At 47.8% G+C, this 18,485-nt stretch overlaps 1 protein-coding gene across 2 annotated transcripts in view; it reads left to right on the forward strand.

Annotated features, from left to right (window-relative positions):
• The first annotated feature begins 512 nt into the window (after positions 1-512).
• Positions 513-18,485, forward strand: part of LOC122556880 (protein NDNF-like) — a 36,731-nt gene continuing 18,758 nt past the window's right edge. The window contains exons 1-2 of one of the 2 annotated variants that reach the window (XM_087995034.1): positions 513-693; positions 13,227-13,769. The gene's annotated coding sequence lies outside the window, so the exon portion shown is untranslated. Of the gene's footprint in view, positions 694-13,226; positions 13,770-16,573; positions 16,760-18,485 lie in introns of those variants that run through there. The other variant, XM_043704139.2, reaches the window with a different exon arrangement.

Raw genomic sequence — 18,485 nt, forward strand, 5'->3', positions numbered from 1 at the left:
ACTAGAGGGCATAGGTTTAGGGTGAGAGGGGAAAGATTTAAAAGAGACCTGAGGGGCCACATTTTCACACAGAGGGTGGTGCGTGCATGGAATGAGCTGCCAGAGGAAGTGGTGGAGGCTGGTACAATTACAACATTTAAAAGGCATCTGGATGGGTATATGAACAGGACGGGTTTAGAGGGATATGGGCCAAGTGCTGGCAAGTGGGACTAGCTTAGGTTAGGATATCTGGTCAGCATGGACAAGTTGGATTCAAGGGTCTGTTTCCATGCTATAAATCTCCATGACTCTATTACACATTTTTAAACATATAAATCCAGAAGATTCCATTGCTAATAAAGACATGTTTTGTCTGATTAAATAATATATAAATAGGAAACCCTTTTAATTTCTCAATAAAAATAATTGAAGAGGAACACAGGGTGTCTGGAATCATTAAAACATTATTTAAATTTTGAACTTTTAAAAATTTAACTGATTTTTCTAATTGTTTTATTCAGTCAGGCAAAGTGAGCAGTGTAGCCAGCATTTATTGCCCATCCCTAGGTGTCCACTTGAGAAGATGGTGGTGAGCTGCCTTCTTGAACCACTCCAATCCAGGCACTGTCACCTGACCCACAATGCCCTTAGGGAATTCCAGGATTAAGACCTGGCGACAGTGAAGAAACAGTGACACATTTCCAAGTCAGGATGGTAAGTGGCTTGGAAGGAAGCTTGCAATTGGTGCTGTTCCATGTATCTGCTGCCCTTGTCCTTCTAGACGGATGTTGTGGGTTTGGAAGGTGATAGAGTCATAGAGATGTACAGCGTGGTGTCTGAGGATCTTTGGTGAATTTCTGCAGTGAATCTTGTAGATAGTCCACACTGCTGCTACTGAGCTTTGATGGTGGAGAGAGTGGATGCTTGTGGATGTGGTGTCAATCAAGTGGGCTGCTTTGCCCTGGATGGTGTCAAGCTTCTTGAGTATTGTTGGAGCTGTGCCCATCTAGACAAGTGGGGAGTATTCCATCACATCCCTGCCTTGTGCCTTGTCGATGTACTATATCCTGACATGCAATCACGTGAAGGCTGTCCTGAGGTCATTGATTGCACTGAGACAGTGATTGCGATTCTCTGATTGGAGCCATTTACTGTGGAGAATGGAACTGTGTTGGGTTGCAGCCAGCATCCACACTGACCTCCAGTGGCTCATCCTCATGCTTAATGAGAGAGTGGACGGCCTCATGTTCAATGAGGGAGATGACAGGTGAGTGCTGTTATTGCTGGACTATAGTTCCAGAGATCCCTGAGGTGTCAGGTGTATAGTCCCACTCTTGACAGATGGCAGAACTTGAATTCAACAAAAATCTGGAATTAAGATGGTAAGGATGACCACATATACTCACAAATCCCATCTGTTTCCCTCATGTCCTTGAGAGAAGGAAACTGCCATCCTTACCTGGTCTGGCCTATACGTGACTCCAGATCTACCGTAATGTGGTTGACTTTTAACTGCCCTATGGGTAATAAATGATGGCCTAGCCAGTAACACCCACATCAAGTGGATGAATAAATACAAATCTTTCCCTATAATCTCCTTAAAGCCTTCAATTTTCACTCATTTCAATTCCTGAAATAAAGGGGTGTATTGTGAGCGAACGTTGGGCCTACCCTGGGACTGATTTTAGGATTCAGAGGAGGCTTGACAGAGTTGACGCTAAGAGATGTTTCCCCACCAGAGCAGAAACTCAGGTTCAAAAATAAGGGATTTCCCATTTGATTGTGAGGAGAAGGAATTACTTCTCAAAGTGGTCACTAATCCCATTACGAGGAGCGGAGGCCTGGGTCAGTCAGTATCTGAGGGTGGACAGACTTCTGATTGACAAAGGTGTGAAGGTTTCTGGGAGATAGACAAGATGAGGAAAAGACTCAAGGTCTCATTAGAGCAATCATAATTTTACTGACCACATGATTGGTTGAAAGGCCTTCTCCTGTTCCCATGTCATAACATATTGTATCTATTTGGTTAATCTCTGGCCTTTCAGGCAACTTGATTTCCACCTCACCAGCACTATCAGCTGTTGACTCTTCAACCGTCTCAACTTTAAACTCAGGAAACCCCTCCCTAAACATCTCAGCTCCCTTTCTCCTCTCTACACATGGCTCCTTAAAACTTACTCCTTTGGCCAAATGTTTGATAATTTTCTTGTGTAATTTGGCGTCAAGCATCATTTCGTACTCCCTGTATAGAATGTAAAAGTGTTAAAGGTGCTAAATAAAGGCAGGTTGTTAGTGAGGATTATATCACTTTCCATTATAATGAGAGAATCCTATCTCTCAGGAGATACGTGGTCCATTCGTCATTGGGATAGGTTGAGTGTGGAGTCAGTGCTGATGATGAAGAGGGCATCTGAATTACCTGCGACATTCATTTCAATCGCCAGAAAATTTCTAACACACCTTTCAGAACCTCTGAGCTGGGCCTATTCCTTACCACGGAACACAATCACTGAAGAAACAAATGCAACTCAGCAAAAAGGGGCAGCACGGTGGCTCAGTGGTTAGCACTGCTGCCTCACAGCACCAGGGACCCAGATTAGATTCCTGCCTTGGGCGACTGTATGGAGTTTGTGCATTCTCCCCGTGTCTGCGTGGGTTTGCTCTGGCTGCTTCGGTTTCTCCCACAGTCTTAAGATGTGCAGGTTAGATGGGTTAGCCATGGGAAATGCAGGGTTGCAGGGATGTTCTTTAGAACATTAATGAACCAGATGGGATTTTTTTAAACTACAAACTAGTAGCTTGTCCCAATTACTGACAATAGTTTTATTCCAGGTTTAGGTAAAGAACGATGTTTAAATTCCCCAACTACTGATTTCAAGGAATGTTACTGGTCAGTATCTCAATAATAAAGCAATATGCTCTCTAATACAGTTGTGGGGTCTGAAAGGAGCTGGATTGTCAATGCAAAAACAGCATCTCCGACAGTGCGGCACTCCCTCTGTTCCTTGTCCTCTGGGTCAGCTTTATTTTGCCTGCATTTCACATCTTTCCATGTCCATCTGCACCTACTGGTTCAAAACTGTACATTCCTTTCCTGGCACAAGACAAGTGAAACTGTTTCAATTTTTATAAAGTTATTTAAGAACATAAGGTCTAGGCCATTCAGCCCCTCAAGCCTGCTCCATTATTCAATATGATCCTGGCTGATCCCATCTTGGCCTCAACACCACGTTCCCACCCACTCTCCATAACCCTTCAACACATGACTGATTAAAAATCTGTTCGTCTCATCTTTAGATTTGCTCAGTGTCCTGTGTCCGCTGCAGTCAGGGGGAGTGAATACCACAGATTCACCATCCTTTGAGAGATGTCATTCCTCCTCAGCTTTACTTTAAATGGGCGGCACAGTAGCTCACTGTGCCAGGGACCTTGGTTGCGCATTCTCCCTGTGTCTGCGTGGGTTTCCTCTCGGTGCTCCAGTTTCCTCACGTAGTCCAAAGATGTGCTGTTCAGGTGAATTGGCCATGCTAAATTGCCCATAGTGTTAGGGGCATCAGTCAGGGGTAAATATAGGGGAGGGGAATGGGTCTGGCTGGGTTACTCTTCAGAGAGTCGGTGCAGGCTTGTTGGGCTGAAGGGCCTGTTTCCATAATGTAGGGGATGTAACTTAAGCTAGATCAGTTACCCCTTATCCTAAAACAATGACCCCTTGTTCTAGGTTGATCCAAGTCTAACGTTGTCAGATCTCCTTTATCCTTCTAAACTCTAACATGATCAGGCCAAACTGCTCAACCTCTCCGATAAAGACAAACCTTTCAATCTGGAATTAATCTAATGAACCTTCTCTGAACTGCCTCCTAGGCAATTCCTCATGTAAGGAGACTGAAACTGTACAGGGCACTCCTAGCGCTGTCTCCCTAATGCAATTACATCACCTCTCTACTTTTATACTCCATTCCTTTTAAAATTCCATTTGCCCACATAAATGAGCCAACAACAGAAACCAGGCGCTAAAACAGAAATTGCTGGAATAGCTCGGCAGCATCTGTGGAGAGAGAAATCAGAGTTAGCGTTTTAGATTGAGTGACCCTTCCTCAGAACTGATGGTACTGTAGCTCGGAAAAAGTTTTTTTATGCAAAGATAGGATGGGGGGGAAGTGGTAAGGGGTTAAACAATAGGTAGGGATAGAGCCCAACGAGAGAGAGAACAGTTGGACAGACAGCACTGGGTAACGGCCAGCAATTTCTGTTTTTGTTTCTGATTTACAGCCTCTGCAGTCCTTTTGGTTGTTGACATCAGGCAACCGCTGGACTTTTGCCCAAACAGCACTGTCATTTCTCAAAGAGGAACCACCTCCTGTCTCCACCCATTCTGGTCCACATCGTCACTGGTCCTGCTCTGCAGTAACTGGGAGTGGACATTTAATACTAGATTGACAAAAGTTATCCACATCTGCAATATGACCTTAAGAATGCTCCAGATAAACTACTGCAGTTGCAGCAAGATGAAATAAAATCCAAACCGATTGGAATAGCTCACCAGGTCACAGAGCATCTGTGGACTGACAGTCCACCATGAGCTGCAAAACAAAGCCAGGCAACCATTGGGGGGAATAGAATACAGAAGAGGTGTTCTGCTTTTCTCTCTCTCTCCCTCTCCTGTCTCTGCATCTCCTTCCCATTTTCTCTCTCTCTGTCTCATTTTCCTTCTATCCCCCCCCTCCCCCTTCTCACCACCTCTTTCCCCCCCCCCGCCACTCCCCAGCTCCCTCCCCCTCTCCTTGCCCCGTCTCCCCCGTCTGGCTCTCTTTCTCTGTCTTTGTTTTTCTCTCTCTCTCTGACTCTTTCTCTGTCTCCGTCTCTCTCTCTCTCTCTCTCTGGCTCTCTTTCTCTGTCTCTCCCTCTCTCTGTCTCTCTCTCTCTGGCTCTCTTTCTCTGTCTTTGTTTTTCTCTCTCTCTCTGACTCTTTCTCTGTCTCCGTCTCTCTCTCTCTCTCTCTCTCTCTGGCTCTCTTTCTCTCTCTCTCTCTTTCTCTGTCTCCGTCTCTCCCTCTCTCTCTCTCTCTCTCTCTCTCTCCCTCTCTCTCTGGCTCTCTTTCTCTGTCTCTCACATTGGGTTGGGATTTAGGAAGCAAATAATATAACAATGCATTCTGTAAATTAAACAATTATCAGAAAGGGATTTATGTCTTATTTTATAATTCAGCATCTGACTTAGGATCTATTTATCGTCTCTCGATCTCTCTTTCTCTCTGTCTGTCTCTGGTACAGCCTCTTCCCTTGACACTATTGCTCCTGTTATCCACCCTCTCTGTATCTCTCCATCCTTCACTCTGTCTCTCTGTCTCTGACTCTATCTCTGTCTGCCTCTCCCTGTCTCTCACCATCCCTTCCACACACCACCTTCCCCATTTGGCTCCATTAACTCCTACAGCTGCAGCACATTGATCAGAGACCGTGATGTGCTGGGGAACAGGTTGAGATGGGTGGGGGCTGGAGACTCTCTGGATAATTTGCACCCCTCCTCTCCCACACCAGCGCTGACTTGAGGATATTGAGCACAGCAGACCAACGTCACCTCAGACATCGTATGTGGGTGTTCTTGATGTACATGGGCCACTCTCGAGATGAGCAGTCAGGAGAGAATCTCAACCCGCCCAATCTAAGACTGAAATCCTAATATCTTACTTTTTGAAAAGCACATTTTTCCTGGTTGTTTGGTGAACAGCAATCCAGCAAAGTGCCTGTGTAGCGGCTGTTTTCAATCAGTTGGGGATTTTTTTACCCCTCTGTTTGCAATATATCGGGGTGAAGTGTAGCAAAACATCTACAGTATCAAACTCTCAATAAACAATGTATGTCTTCAATTAGCGATGAAATTGATGCAAGTGCTTTCCATTATTACACTGTCTGGCCATGTAATCTCCTGTTTATTCTTTCAGTGTCAACTCTGAACTGTTAACTGGCCCTCTCTGACCCTGTGTCAGAATCACAAGTAGAAAGAGCCCACTCAGCCCATCGAGTCTGCTCCACTATTCACTGAGATCGTGGCTGACGCAGTAATCCTCAACACCCACTTTACTACATTTTTCCTAAACCTTGACTCCCTTACTGATTAAAGATGTCTATTTCAGTCTTAAATATACTAAACGTTCCAACCTGGTCAGTCCTCTGTGGTAAACAATTCCACAGACTCACTCCCCTCGGAGAGAAGAAATTCCTCCTCAGCTCGGTCTTAAATGTGTTCCCTGCACCCCCCCGGCAACTGTGAGATTATACCCTCTGGTCCTCAACTTTCCCACAACGGGATGCAACCATTCAATATCTACCCTGTTAAGTCCCCTAAGACCCTTGTACATTTCAATAAGGTCACCTCTCATGTTTCTGAATTCCAGTGAGTACAGGTCCAACCTCCTGAGCCTCTCCTAGTAGGACAATGCCTCTACACCTGATATCAGGCAACCTTCTCTGGACTGCCTCCAATTTCAATCTATCTTTCCTTAGCTAAAGGCCTTTGGGATGCAGCCGTTTGAACATTTCCCAATGCCCATTGTTCCACCAGTGGCAGCCATGTTGCTGCTGCCCCATGCTCTCTAACTCTCTCCCTAAAACTCTCTGCCTCTCTCCTCCTGCGAGACTCTCTATAATCTTAGCTCTTCGTGAAAACCTGTGAGCACTCAAGCTGGTATCTCTTCGCATGTCAAATTTCACCTGATTATGCTACAACAGAGCGAGTTTCGAGAAGATTTGTAGTCAGGTTGAGGTTCTGGATGTAGATTTGCTCACTGAGCTGGAAGGTTCATTTTCAGATATTTCGTCACCATACTAGGTAACATCTTCAGTGAGCCTCCGGATGAAGCTTCATTGGAGGCTCACTGAAGATGTTACCTAGTATGGTGACGAAATGTCTGAAAATGAACCTTCCAGCTCAGCGAGCAAACCTACATCCATGCTACAACAGAATGCCTCGTGTTAAAGGCTCAAAGGAAATGCAAGCTCAGAGTCAATCAGGGCAACAGTATGGCCATTCAACCCGCTGAAGCCTGCTCCTCCTTTCCTGGAGGTTATGGCTGAACTTCCAAGTGTATTGTCAACATCACAGAGCTGCAGAATCACAGCATTGTTAAGGTGCAGAAGGAGACCGTTTGGTCCATTGCTCCTGCACCCATTCTATCCCCTAGTGCCAATCTTTTGCCTTTCCCCCATGTACCTGCACATCAAAATAACCATCCAATGCCCCTCTGGAATGCCTCAGTTGAACCACCACATTTCCAGGTAGTGCAGAATGACTTACTGTGTGAAAAAGCATTTTCTATCCGTGTTTCATTCGCAACCATGGTTATCTCTAATGTGAAGAAAAGGATGAGGGGCTCTTATGATGAACTATAATGACCTGGAGTTTGGTATGTAAGACACAAATCCAAACTTTGGAGATACCAAGACACTCAGAATCGTATTAAGTGGTGAGGCAGACAGAGATGCATTGGTGAATTGAGCAACAAATGGAATTTACGACAGAGATTTGATGGTTGGAAGAACAAGGGGAGGCAAGAAATGTTGCCCCAATTTGAAGAGGCTGCCATTTTGTCCAATGGGATGTGGGTGTCACTGGCAAATGAAACATTTGTGGCCCATCCCTAATTGCCCCTGAGATGATTGGCTTGCTCAGCTACTTTTGGGGGTAATTAAAAGGCAACCACATTGCCATGGGTCTGGATTAACGTGTAGGCCAGACCAAGTGAGGACGGCTCATTTCCTTCTCACCAGGAATTTAACAACAACCAATGATGGTTTCACGGTTTCCCATCACTGAGATGAGCAATCTCACGGAGATTGACTTTATATCCCTTATTTTGTTAATGGGTTTGATGCCTCCTCAAGGGGCTGAGCTGGTGTCATGGTGGGAATGTTGGTCACGAGTCTCCTCATTTCAGACGGCAGAGAGACGTGAGTGGCAGATCCTCTGCAAATGCAATGAGATAACCCCCTTCCTGCTCACCCCACCCCACCACACCACGTTCCCAGCTCGCCCCAGTGCAGGGTATTACACTTTAACTCAACCTGAACCGTTCGACTTGGGCAGAAATCAATTTGGGTCCATGGTGTCGATGAGAATGGAAATGATGCAAAATCTTTTTAAGGAACCCGGTTAGGCTTCAGCAGTGTCCAATTCCAAACTCATACAGGAGCAAGAATAAGCTGAGTGTGAGAGGGATTTATTGGATGGGATGACCATGAGGGCCTGCAGTTTTGTGGAGAGTGGAGAAATTGGGTCCATTCCCCTTAAGACCATAGGCATCGGATAGATGAAGGCCATTCAGTCCATAGTGTCTGCTTTGTCATTAGAACCACAAAACCATAAGGTGTAGGAGAAGAAGAGGCCATTCAGTTTGCCCTGCTGTTCAATCGAATCATGGCTGACCTGATAATCCTCAACTCCACTTTCCCCCTTAACTAATAGATTAGATTTCCTCAAGTGTGGAAATAGGCCCGCTGAAGAGTAACCCACTCAGACCCATTTCCCTCCAACTAACACGCTGGGCAATTTAGCATAGCCAATTCACCTGACCTGCACATATGGGAAGAAACTGGAGCACCCAGGCACAAGGAGAACATGCAAACTCATGCAGACAGTCACCTGAGGCTGGACTTGAACCTGGGACCGTGGCACTGTGAGGCAGTAGTGCTAACCACTGAGCCACCATGCCGTTATGCTACCAGCAGAGCCTTGAATATGCTTAACAATCCATCCTGAACAGCCCTCTGCAGTAAAGAATTCCAGATGCACTCCCCTCAGCGAGAAGAAATTCCTCCTCATCTTCATCTTCAATGGGTGACCCCTTATTCTGAGATTATATCCTCTGGTCCTCAGAGGAGATCTCACTGATGGGTTCGAAACTTCAGTTGAGGAGAAACAATTTACAATGACAGGAGAGTCATTAACAAGAGAGATGTGGATGTGGAATTGCCAAATGTGCCTGAGGGGAGGACGTGAACAATGATTTTTATCCAGCATGTTCTCCTCATCAGGAATGTGCTGCCGGGAAGAGTGATGGAGCACATACAGTCATAACTTTCAGCAGGGTAGTTCAGTACTTCAGGGTACATATACATTTACATATGGGGAGGGAGTAAGGGCAATGGAATTCATTTGGTAGCTTCTTTCACAAAGCCAGAACAAGCACTATCCCGGTGTAACCTCCTCCAGCCTCAAAACCTCGCGATCTCAGTGTAACCTCCTCCAGGCCTCAAAACCTCCCTATCCTGGTGTAACCCCCTCCAGCCTCAAAACCTCCCTATCCCAGTATAAACCCCTCCAGCCTCAAAACCTCCCTATCCCGGTGTAACCTCCTCAAGCCTCAAAACCTCCCTATCCCGGTGTAACCTCCTCCAGGCCTCAAAACCTCCCTATCCCGGTGTAACCCCCTACAGCCTCAAAACCTCTCTATCCCAGTATAAACCCCTCCAGCCTCAAAACCTCCCTATCCCAGTGTAAGCTCCTCCAGCCTCAAAACCTCCATATCCCGGTGTAACCTCCTCCAGCCTCAAAACCTCCCTTTCCCAGTGTAACCCTTTCCCGCCTCAAAACCTCCCTATCCCAGTTTAATCTCCTCCAACCTCAAAACCTCCCTATCCCAGTTTAATCTCCTCCAACCTCAAAACCTCCCTATCCCAGTGTAACCCCCTCCAACCTCAAAACCTCCCTATCCCAGTGTAACCCCGCAAAGCCTCAAAAGCTCCCTATCCCAGTGTAACCTCCTCCAGCCCCAAAACCTCCCTATCCCAGTATAACCCCCACCAGCCTCAAAACCTCCCTATCCCGGTGTAACCTACTCCAGCCTCAAAACCTCCCAATCCTAGTATAACCCCCTCCAACCTCAAAACCTCCCTATCCCAGTGTAACCGCCTCCAGCCTCAAAACCTCCCTATCCCAGTGTAACCTCCTCCATGCCTCAAAACCTCCCTATCCCAGTGTAACCCCCTCCAGCCTTAAAACCTCCCTATCCCAGTGTAACCTCCTCCAGGCCTCAAAACCTCCCTATCGCAGTGTAACCTCCTCCAGGCCTCAAAACCTCCCTATCCCAGTGTAACCCCCTCCAGCCTCAAAACCTCCCTATCCCAGTGTAAGCTCCTCCAGCCTCAAAACCTCCCTATCCCGGTGTAACCCCCTCCAGCCTCAAAACCTCCCTATCCCAGTGTAACCCTTTCCAGCCTCAAAACCTCCCGATCCCAGTATAACCCCCTCCAGCCTCAAAACCTCCCTATCCCAGTGTAACCTCCTCCAGCCTCAAAACCTCCCTATCCCAGTATAACCTCCTCCAGCCTCAAAACCTCCCTATCCCAGTGTAACCCCCTCCAGCCTCAAAATCTCCCTATCCCAGTGTAACCGCCTCCAGCCTCAAAACCTCCCTATCCCAGTGTAACCCCCTCCAGCCTCAAAACCACCCTATCCCAGTGTAACCTCCTCCAGGCATCAAAACCTCCCTATCCCGGTGTAACCCCCACCAGCCTCTAAACCTCCCTATCCCGGTGTATCCTCCTCCAGCCTCAAAACCTCCCTATCCCAGTGTAACCCCCTCCAGCCTGAAAACCTCCCTATCCCAGTATAACCCCCTCCAGCCTCAAAACCTCCCTATCCCGGTGTAACCTCCTCCAGGCCTCAAAATCTCCCTATCCCAGTGTAACCCCCTCCAGGCCTCAAAACCTCCCTATCCCGGTGTAACCACCTCCAGCCTCAAAAGCTCCCTATCCCAGTGTAACCCTTTCCAGCCTCAAAACGTCCCTATCCCAGTATAACCTCCTCCAGGCCTCAAAACCTCCCCATCCCAGTGTAACCTCCTCCAGCCTCAAAACCTCCCTATCCCAGTGTAACCCCCTCCAACCTCAAAACCTCCCTCTCCCAGTGTAACCCCGCAAAGCATGAAAAACTCCCTATCCCAGTGTAACCTCCTCCAGCCCCAAAACCTCCCTATCCCGGTGTAACCCCCTCCAGCCTCAAAAGCTCCCTAACCCAGTGTAACCCTTTCCAGCCTCAAAACCTCCCTATCCCGGTGTAACCTCCTCCAGCCTCAAAACCTCCCTATCCCAGTATAACCCCCTCCAACCTCAAAACCTCCCTATCTCAGTGTAAACACCTCCAGCCTCAAAACCTCCCTAACCCAGTGTAACCTACTCCAGGCCTCAAAACCTCCCTATCCCGGTGTAACCCCCTCCAGCCTCAAAATCTCCCTATCCCAGTGTAACCTCCTCCAGGCCTCAAAATCTCCCTATCCCAGTGTAACCTCCTCCAGGCCTCAAAACCTCCCTATCCCAGTGTAACCCACTCCAGCCTCAAAACCTCCCTATCCCGGTGTAACCCCCTCCAGCCTCAAAACCTTCCTATCCCAGTGTAACCCTTCCCAGCCTCAAAACCTCCCTATCCCAGTATAACCCCCTCCAGCCTCAAAAACTCCCTATCCCAGTGTAACCTCCTCCAGCCTCAAAACCTCCCTATCCCAGTATAACCTCCTCCAGCCTCAAAACCTCCCTATCCCAGTGTAACCCCCTCCAGCCTCAAAATCTCCCTATCCCAGTGTAACCGCCTCCAGCCTCAAAACCTCCCTATCCCAGTGTAACCCCCTCCAGCCTCAAAACCACCCTATCCCAGTGTAACCTCCTCCAGGCCTCAAAACCTCCCTATCCCGGTGTAACCCCCTCCAGCCTCAAAACCTCCCTGTCCAGTGAAACCCCCTCCAGCCTCAAAACCTCCCTATCCCAGTGTAACCCGCTCCAGCCTCAAAACCTCCCTATCCCAGTGTAATCTCCTCCAACCTCAAAACCTCCCTATCCCAGTGTAACCCCCTCCAGCCTCAAAATCTCCCTATCCCAGTATAACCTCCTCCAGCCTCAAAACCTCCCTATCCCGGTGGAACCCCTCCAGGCCTCAAAACCTCCCTATCCCAGTGTAACCTCCTCCAGCCTCAAAACCTCCCTATCCCAGTGTAAACTCCTCCAGCCTCAAAACCTCCCTATCCCGGTGGAACCCCCACCAGCCTCAAAACCTCCCTATCCCAGTGTAACCCCCTCCAGCCTCAAAACCTCCCTATCCCAGTGTAACCCCCTCCAGCCTCAAAACCTCCCTATCCCAGTGTAACCCCCTCCAGCCTCAAAACCTCCCTATCCCAGTGTAACTTCCTCCAGCCTCAAAACCGCCCTATCCCGGTGTAACCCTTCCCAGCCTCAAAACCGCCCTATCCCAGTGTAACCCCCTCCAGCTTCGAAACCTCCCTATCCCAGTGTAACCCTCTCCAGCCTCAAAACCTCCCTATCCCGGTGGAACTCCCTCCAACCTCAAAACCTCCCTATCCCAGTGTAAACCCCTCCAGCCTCGAAACCTCCCTATTCCTGTGGAACCCCCTCCAGCCTCAAAACCTCCCTATCCCGGTGGAACCCCTCCAGCCTCGAAACCTCCCTATCCCAGTGTAACCCCCTCCAGCCTCAAAACCTCCCTATCCCAGTGTAACCTCCTCCAGGCCTCAAAACCTTGCTATCCCAGTGTAACCTCCTCCAGCCTCAAAACCTCCCTATCCCAGTGTAACCCCCTCCAGCCTCAAAACCTCCCTATCCCAGTGTACCCTCCTCCAGCCTCAAAACCTCCCTATCCCAGTGTAACCTCCTCCAGCCTCAAAACCGCCCTATCCCAGTGTAACCCCCTCCAGCTTCGAAACCTCCCTATCCCAGTGAAACCCCCTCCAGCCTCAAAACCTCCCTATCCCGGTGTAGCCCCCTCCAGCCTCAAAACCTCCCTATCCCAGTGAAACCCCCTCCAGCCTCAAAACCTCCCTATCCCAGTGTAACCCCCTCCAGCCTCAAAACCTCCCTATCCCAGTGTAACCCTCTCCAGCCTCAAAACCTTCCTATCCCAGTATAACCTCCTCCAACCTCAAAACCTCCCTATCCCAGTGTAACCTCTTCCAGCCTCAAAACCTCCCTATCCCAGTGAAACCCCCTCCAGCCTGAAAACCTCCCTATCCCAATGGGTTGCTCTGGGATTCCTGCCGAAATGGAAGATTTGCTTTTAGTTCAGAGACAGCAGTTTTCCTGTCCGGGTCAGTCTGAGCACAACTTACTGAGCAAGGCGTTACCAAGCTAAGGAGTTTGTAATTGTACTCAAGGAAGGAACTTGTTTGATTTGATCCACAAACAGGGGTGATTAATGCATCATTGCGACGAGGGGCAATGGCTAATGTTCCTTCTCTGACATTGCAGGTGGTTTCTATCTCTCCATGTAGTAAGATTTGCCGGTTCACTACGTTATTTCCCCCCATTGCCTTGTTTTAAATGCTGGGAACGTCCACAGCCCAGTTCCAAAGTGAGTGAATGGCTGGAGGCACAGTCAGTTTGTAATCACTGCCGTGTGTGAGTGTGTGTGTATATATATCTGTGTGTATAAATCTGTGTGTGTGTATATATCTGTGTGTGTGTGAATATATCGGTGTGTCTATGTGTGTGTGTGTAGTAACGCTAATCCACCTTGTTCACTGACACATTGACCGAGGTGAAGGATCACAGCAACAGAATCTGGTCCAACCCCACTTTGGCGAAGTCTGTTCACCCTTCGCACCACACAGTAATTCATCGGAGGGGGCTCGCAAGGGAACTCTCTCTCAGTTTTTCTCCCCCCGCCTCCCCCCCACCCCACCCCCACGCAGTCCACCACATCTCAATTCATTCATTCCGGGAAGCGAGCTCACTGTGACAGGGGCTCCGAAATCTTGATCAAATCGGCTGGGATAAGGCTGTGAGACTGAGGTAAGATCACTTTTCATTTCAATAACTGCAAATCTTATCATCAGGGTCTTGTTCATTTCTCTCGGCGGTGCAGTCTTAACCCTTTCTCCCAGTCCTGGCTAGCACTCGGTGTAGCGGTCTAAACAGATGTATGGTACCTTGCCATTTCTCTCCCGGTTTACAACTGGGTGACACCCCGCATCAGTCCAGGTGAAAAGAACAGGATCTCTCGAAAAGCGACGTGAAAGTAATCCGACAGTCTCCTGCTGTACAGACACTCAGCAGTTAACAGCCCGATAACTCCGTAAACCACAGATTAAAGAGGTAGAGTGGAGTGTTTTGGGGTTTTATTAAAAGGTATTAAATTTTCTCACAAAATCTATTTGGGAGGGGGCATTGCTGACCGATTGGCACAATCCCGAAGTTTGACAAGGGGGATATTTACTGGGGCTTCAGTGCACACACAGCAAAAGGCTAAATAGGAAAACCAATAGAAGTGTCAAAATGCAAAAACATGAATCTGTGAAGTATTCCCGAGAACAATCACTTTCTCAATCAATTTAGTCAATAGCTTGGTTTTCCCAAATTTAGAAAGTAGCAACATGTCAGTGACTAAGAAGAGGGATTGGACTGACTGGATATTACACTGGGAGAGGGATCGGACTGACTGGATATTACACTGGGAGAGAGATCGGACTGACTGGATATTACACTGGGAGAGAGATCGGACTGACTAGGTATTTAACTGGGAGAGGGATTGGACTGAGTGGATATTACACCGAGACAGAGATCGGACTGACTGGATATTTCACTGGGAGAGAGATCGCACTGACTGGATATTACACTGGGAGAGGGATCAGACTGACTGGGTATTACACTGGGAGAGAGATCGGACTGACTGGATATTACACTGGGAGAGGGATCGGACTGACTGGATATTACGCTGTAGAGGGATCGGACTGACTGGATATTACGCTGAGGGAGAGATCGGACTGACTGGATATTACATTGGGAGAGAGATCGCACTGACTGGATATTACACTGGGAGAGAGATCGGACTGACTAGGTATTTCACTGGGAGAGGGATCGGACTGACTGGATATTACACTGGGAGAGGGATCAGACTGACTGGGTATTACACTGGGAGAGAGATCGGACTGACTGGATATTACACTGGGAGAGGGATCGGACTGACTGGATATTACGCTGAGGGAGAGATCGGACTGACTGGATATTACGCTGGGAGAGGGATCGCACTGACTGGATATTACACTGGGAGAGGGATCGGACTGACTGGATATTACACTGGGAGAGGGATCAGACTGACTGGGTATTACACTGGGAGAGAGATCGGACTGACTGGATATTACACTGGGAGAGGGATCGGACTGACTGGATATTACGCTGTAGAGGGATCGGACTGACTGGATATTACGCTGGGAGAGGGATCGCACTGACTGGATATTACACTGGGAGAGGGATCGGACTGACTGGATATTACACTAGGAGAGAGATCGGACTGACTGGATATAAAATTGGGAGAGAGATCGAACTGACTGGATATTACACTGGGAGAGAGATCGGACTGACTGGATATAAAATTGGGAGAGAGATCGGACTGACTGGATATCACACAGATATAAAAGGAGCACATTAATCTGAAACTAGACTGGGATTGGACTGATCCGATTATGGATTGGGAGGGAGGGGGTGTTTGAGGAGCAGTATGATTGGATGTGGACAGACTGGATATTGGACTGGGAGAGGGGAATTGGACTGACTGGATATTGGACTGACACAGATAGATTGGATATTGGACTGGAAAAGGGGGTTTGGCCAGACCGAATATTGGACTGGGAGAGAGGATTAGAATGATTTAATATTGGACAGGGAGAGGTATTGGATTTACTGGATATTGGACTGGGAAAAAGGGATTGGACTGACTGGACATTGGGCTGTGAGAGAGGATTGGAATGATTTAATATTGGACAGGGAGAAAGGGAGCAGACTGACCAGATTCAGGATTGGGAGAGAGGGATTGGACTAACCAGATGCTAGACTGGGATCAGACTGACTGGATACTGGACTGAGAGAGAGGGATCGGATATTGGACTGGGAGAGAGGGATCAGCCTGAGTTGAAAGTTTAGAACTTGAGAGTTTTTGGGATGAGTACTGAAACAGCAGTGACCATTCAGCCCCTCGATTCTGTTCCATTTTATCTGGGACTGTACCATCTCAACCCTTGATCCCTTCAGCATACAGAACCTATTTAGATCATTACTGAGCTGTACTTCAACTCCTTCCTCTTCCAACCCAATAAAAATCGATCTCAGTTTGAACATTTCAACCGATGATGGGCCCCAACATCTCATTAGGTTTAGCATTTCATCCGGACTTGGAAATATGTTGCTGGGTCAAAATCCTGGAATTCCCTCCCTAAAGTCATGGTGGGTCAACCTACAGCACATGGACTGCAGCAGCTCAAGAAGGCAGCTCAGCCACACCTTCTCAAGGGGCAACTAGGGGCGGGCAATAAAATGCTGGCCCAGCCAGTGACACCCATGTCCCACGAGTGAATAAAACATTTCCTTAGCCTTTAGGTGAAAGCCTGTTTTCTCACTTCACTCCAAAGTTGTGCTCCATTTGGAGTTGTACCAGATCATTTCAAATTGTGCCCAGCAGAGGGAACAATTGATCAATTCCATCCTATCATATCCTTTTATCGTTGTAAACATCTCAACCAGATTTTTGCTCAGCCTCCTCAGCTCAGAGGAACACAAGCCTGAATCTCTGCAAGCAAACCTGATGAGTTAACCCTTTCAGCTCCAGTAACATTCTGCACTGCCCACCCTCTGAGGCCTGTATTTCCTTCCAGCTCAGATCTCATTGTTGTTACTGTAGATGGGCTGTGACCAAGGCCCTTCACATCTGCGGTTTGGTGTACTAGCCCCTCCGTCAGATAAAGGCCAGCTTGTGCAGCCCTTGGGGTCACAGAGGAGCTGCCTTTCAGGTAAGATGTTAAACTGAGGCCCTAACTCCGATCAACTTGTTTCCCAGTGACACAGTAATTTGTGCCTTTTTTTGTCTCATTGAAAGGATGTGGGCATTGCTGGCTAGACCAGCATGCATTGTCTGTCCCTAATTGCCCTGGAAAAGGTGACACGTTTATCACTCTCTGCAGCCCTCGGGATAGAGGTATCAGGTGGTGCTGTAGCGGCAACGTCAATGTGCTAGTAATCCAACACATCAGCTTATCATAAGAACAGGGGTAGGCCATTCAGCCCCTCGAACCTATTCCACCATTCAGTGAGATCATGGCTGATCTGTGGCCTAACTCCATATACCTGCCTTTGGCCTATATGTACCTTCACTTAACAAAAATGTATCTATCTCAGATTTAAAATTAACAACTGATCCAGCATTCACTACCGTTTGTGGAAGAGAGTTCCAAATCTCTCCCATCCTTTGTGTGTGGAAGTGCTTCCTTGCATCTCTCCTGAACAGTCTGGCCCTAATTCTCAGACTGTGCCCCTTGCTCTAGAATTCCCAATCAACGGGAATAGTTGATCTTTATCTGCCCCGTTGTTTCCTGTTAATGTCTTGAAGACCTGGTCAGGTCAACCTCTTAACCTTCTCAATTCTAGAGTATTGTTCTGAGGCAGTGGGTTCAAATGCCATGGTAGATAGTGATATTTAAATTCACCAAAGATCTGGCCTATTGGTGAGCATGTAACAATTATTGAAAAGTTCCGTCTGGTTCACGAGTGTCTCTTACAGAAAGGAATCTGTTTCTGACTGACATGTGATCCCAGAATTGAATTGAATTGATTGTCACGTGTACCGAGGCACAGTGAAAAGCTTTGTCTTGTGAGCAATACTGAGTTACGTAGCACAGATTGTAAATAATAGATAAACAGCGGCAAAAACAAAAACACAGGTACAGGCAAATGTTCAGAGTTTGTGAGTCCATTCAGCATTCCAGTAGGGTAGAAACTGTTTTGAAACCGGCTGGTGCGTGTGTTCAGGCTTCTGTACCTTCTCCCCGATGGTAGAAGTTATAGAAAAACATTGCCAGGGTGGGATGGATCTTTGAGAATGCTGGCGGCCTTTCCTTGACAGCGGGCCTGGTAGATGGATTCTGTAGATGAGAGGTTTGTCTTTGTGATTGTCCAGGCCGAGTTCACCACTCTCTGTAACTGTCTCCGATCTTGAATGGTACAGTTGCCATCCCAGGTAGTGATACATCCAGACAGAATGCTCTCGATGGTGCACCTATAAAAGTTGGCAAGGGTATTCGCCGTCATGCCAGATTTCCTCAGCTGCCCGAGGAAGAAGAAACATTGTTGGGCCTTTGTAACCAGTGCGTCCACATGAAGAGTCCAAGAAAGCTTGTTGTGGATGACCACTCCCAGGAGCTTGACACTCTCCACTCGTTCCACCTCTGTGCTGTTAATGTGTAAGGGGGGCATGAGTAACATCCCGCCGAAAGTCAATAATTTGCCAGCATTGAGAGCTAGGTTGTTCTTTTCCAAGTCTTCCACTTCCCGTCTGTAGCCTGTTTCGTTGCCATCTGAGATCAACCGACAATGGTGGTGTCATCAGCGAACTTGTAAATGGCATTAGTCTGGTGTGATCCCAGATCCGCAGTAATGTGGTTGAAATGTCCCTATGTTCTTGTCTGTTCTATTTTTCTCTTTGAAGTAAAGGCCAGCATTCCCTGTGCTTTCACCCACTGA

This window comes from Chiloscyllium plagiosum, unplaced genomic scaffold (genome assembly GCF_037043375.1).
Source record: "Chiloscyllium plagiosum isolate Xiang-an unplaced genomic scaffold, Cpla_swu_hap1 HiC_scaffold_16, whole genome shotgun sequence".
In the NCBI taxonomy this organism is placed as follows: Eukaryota; Metazoa; Chordata; class Chondrichthyes; order Orectolobiformes; family Hemiscylliidae; genus Chiloscyllium; species Chiloscyllium plagiosum.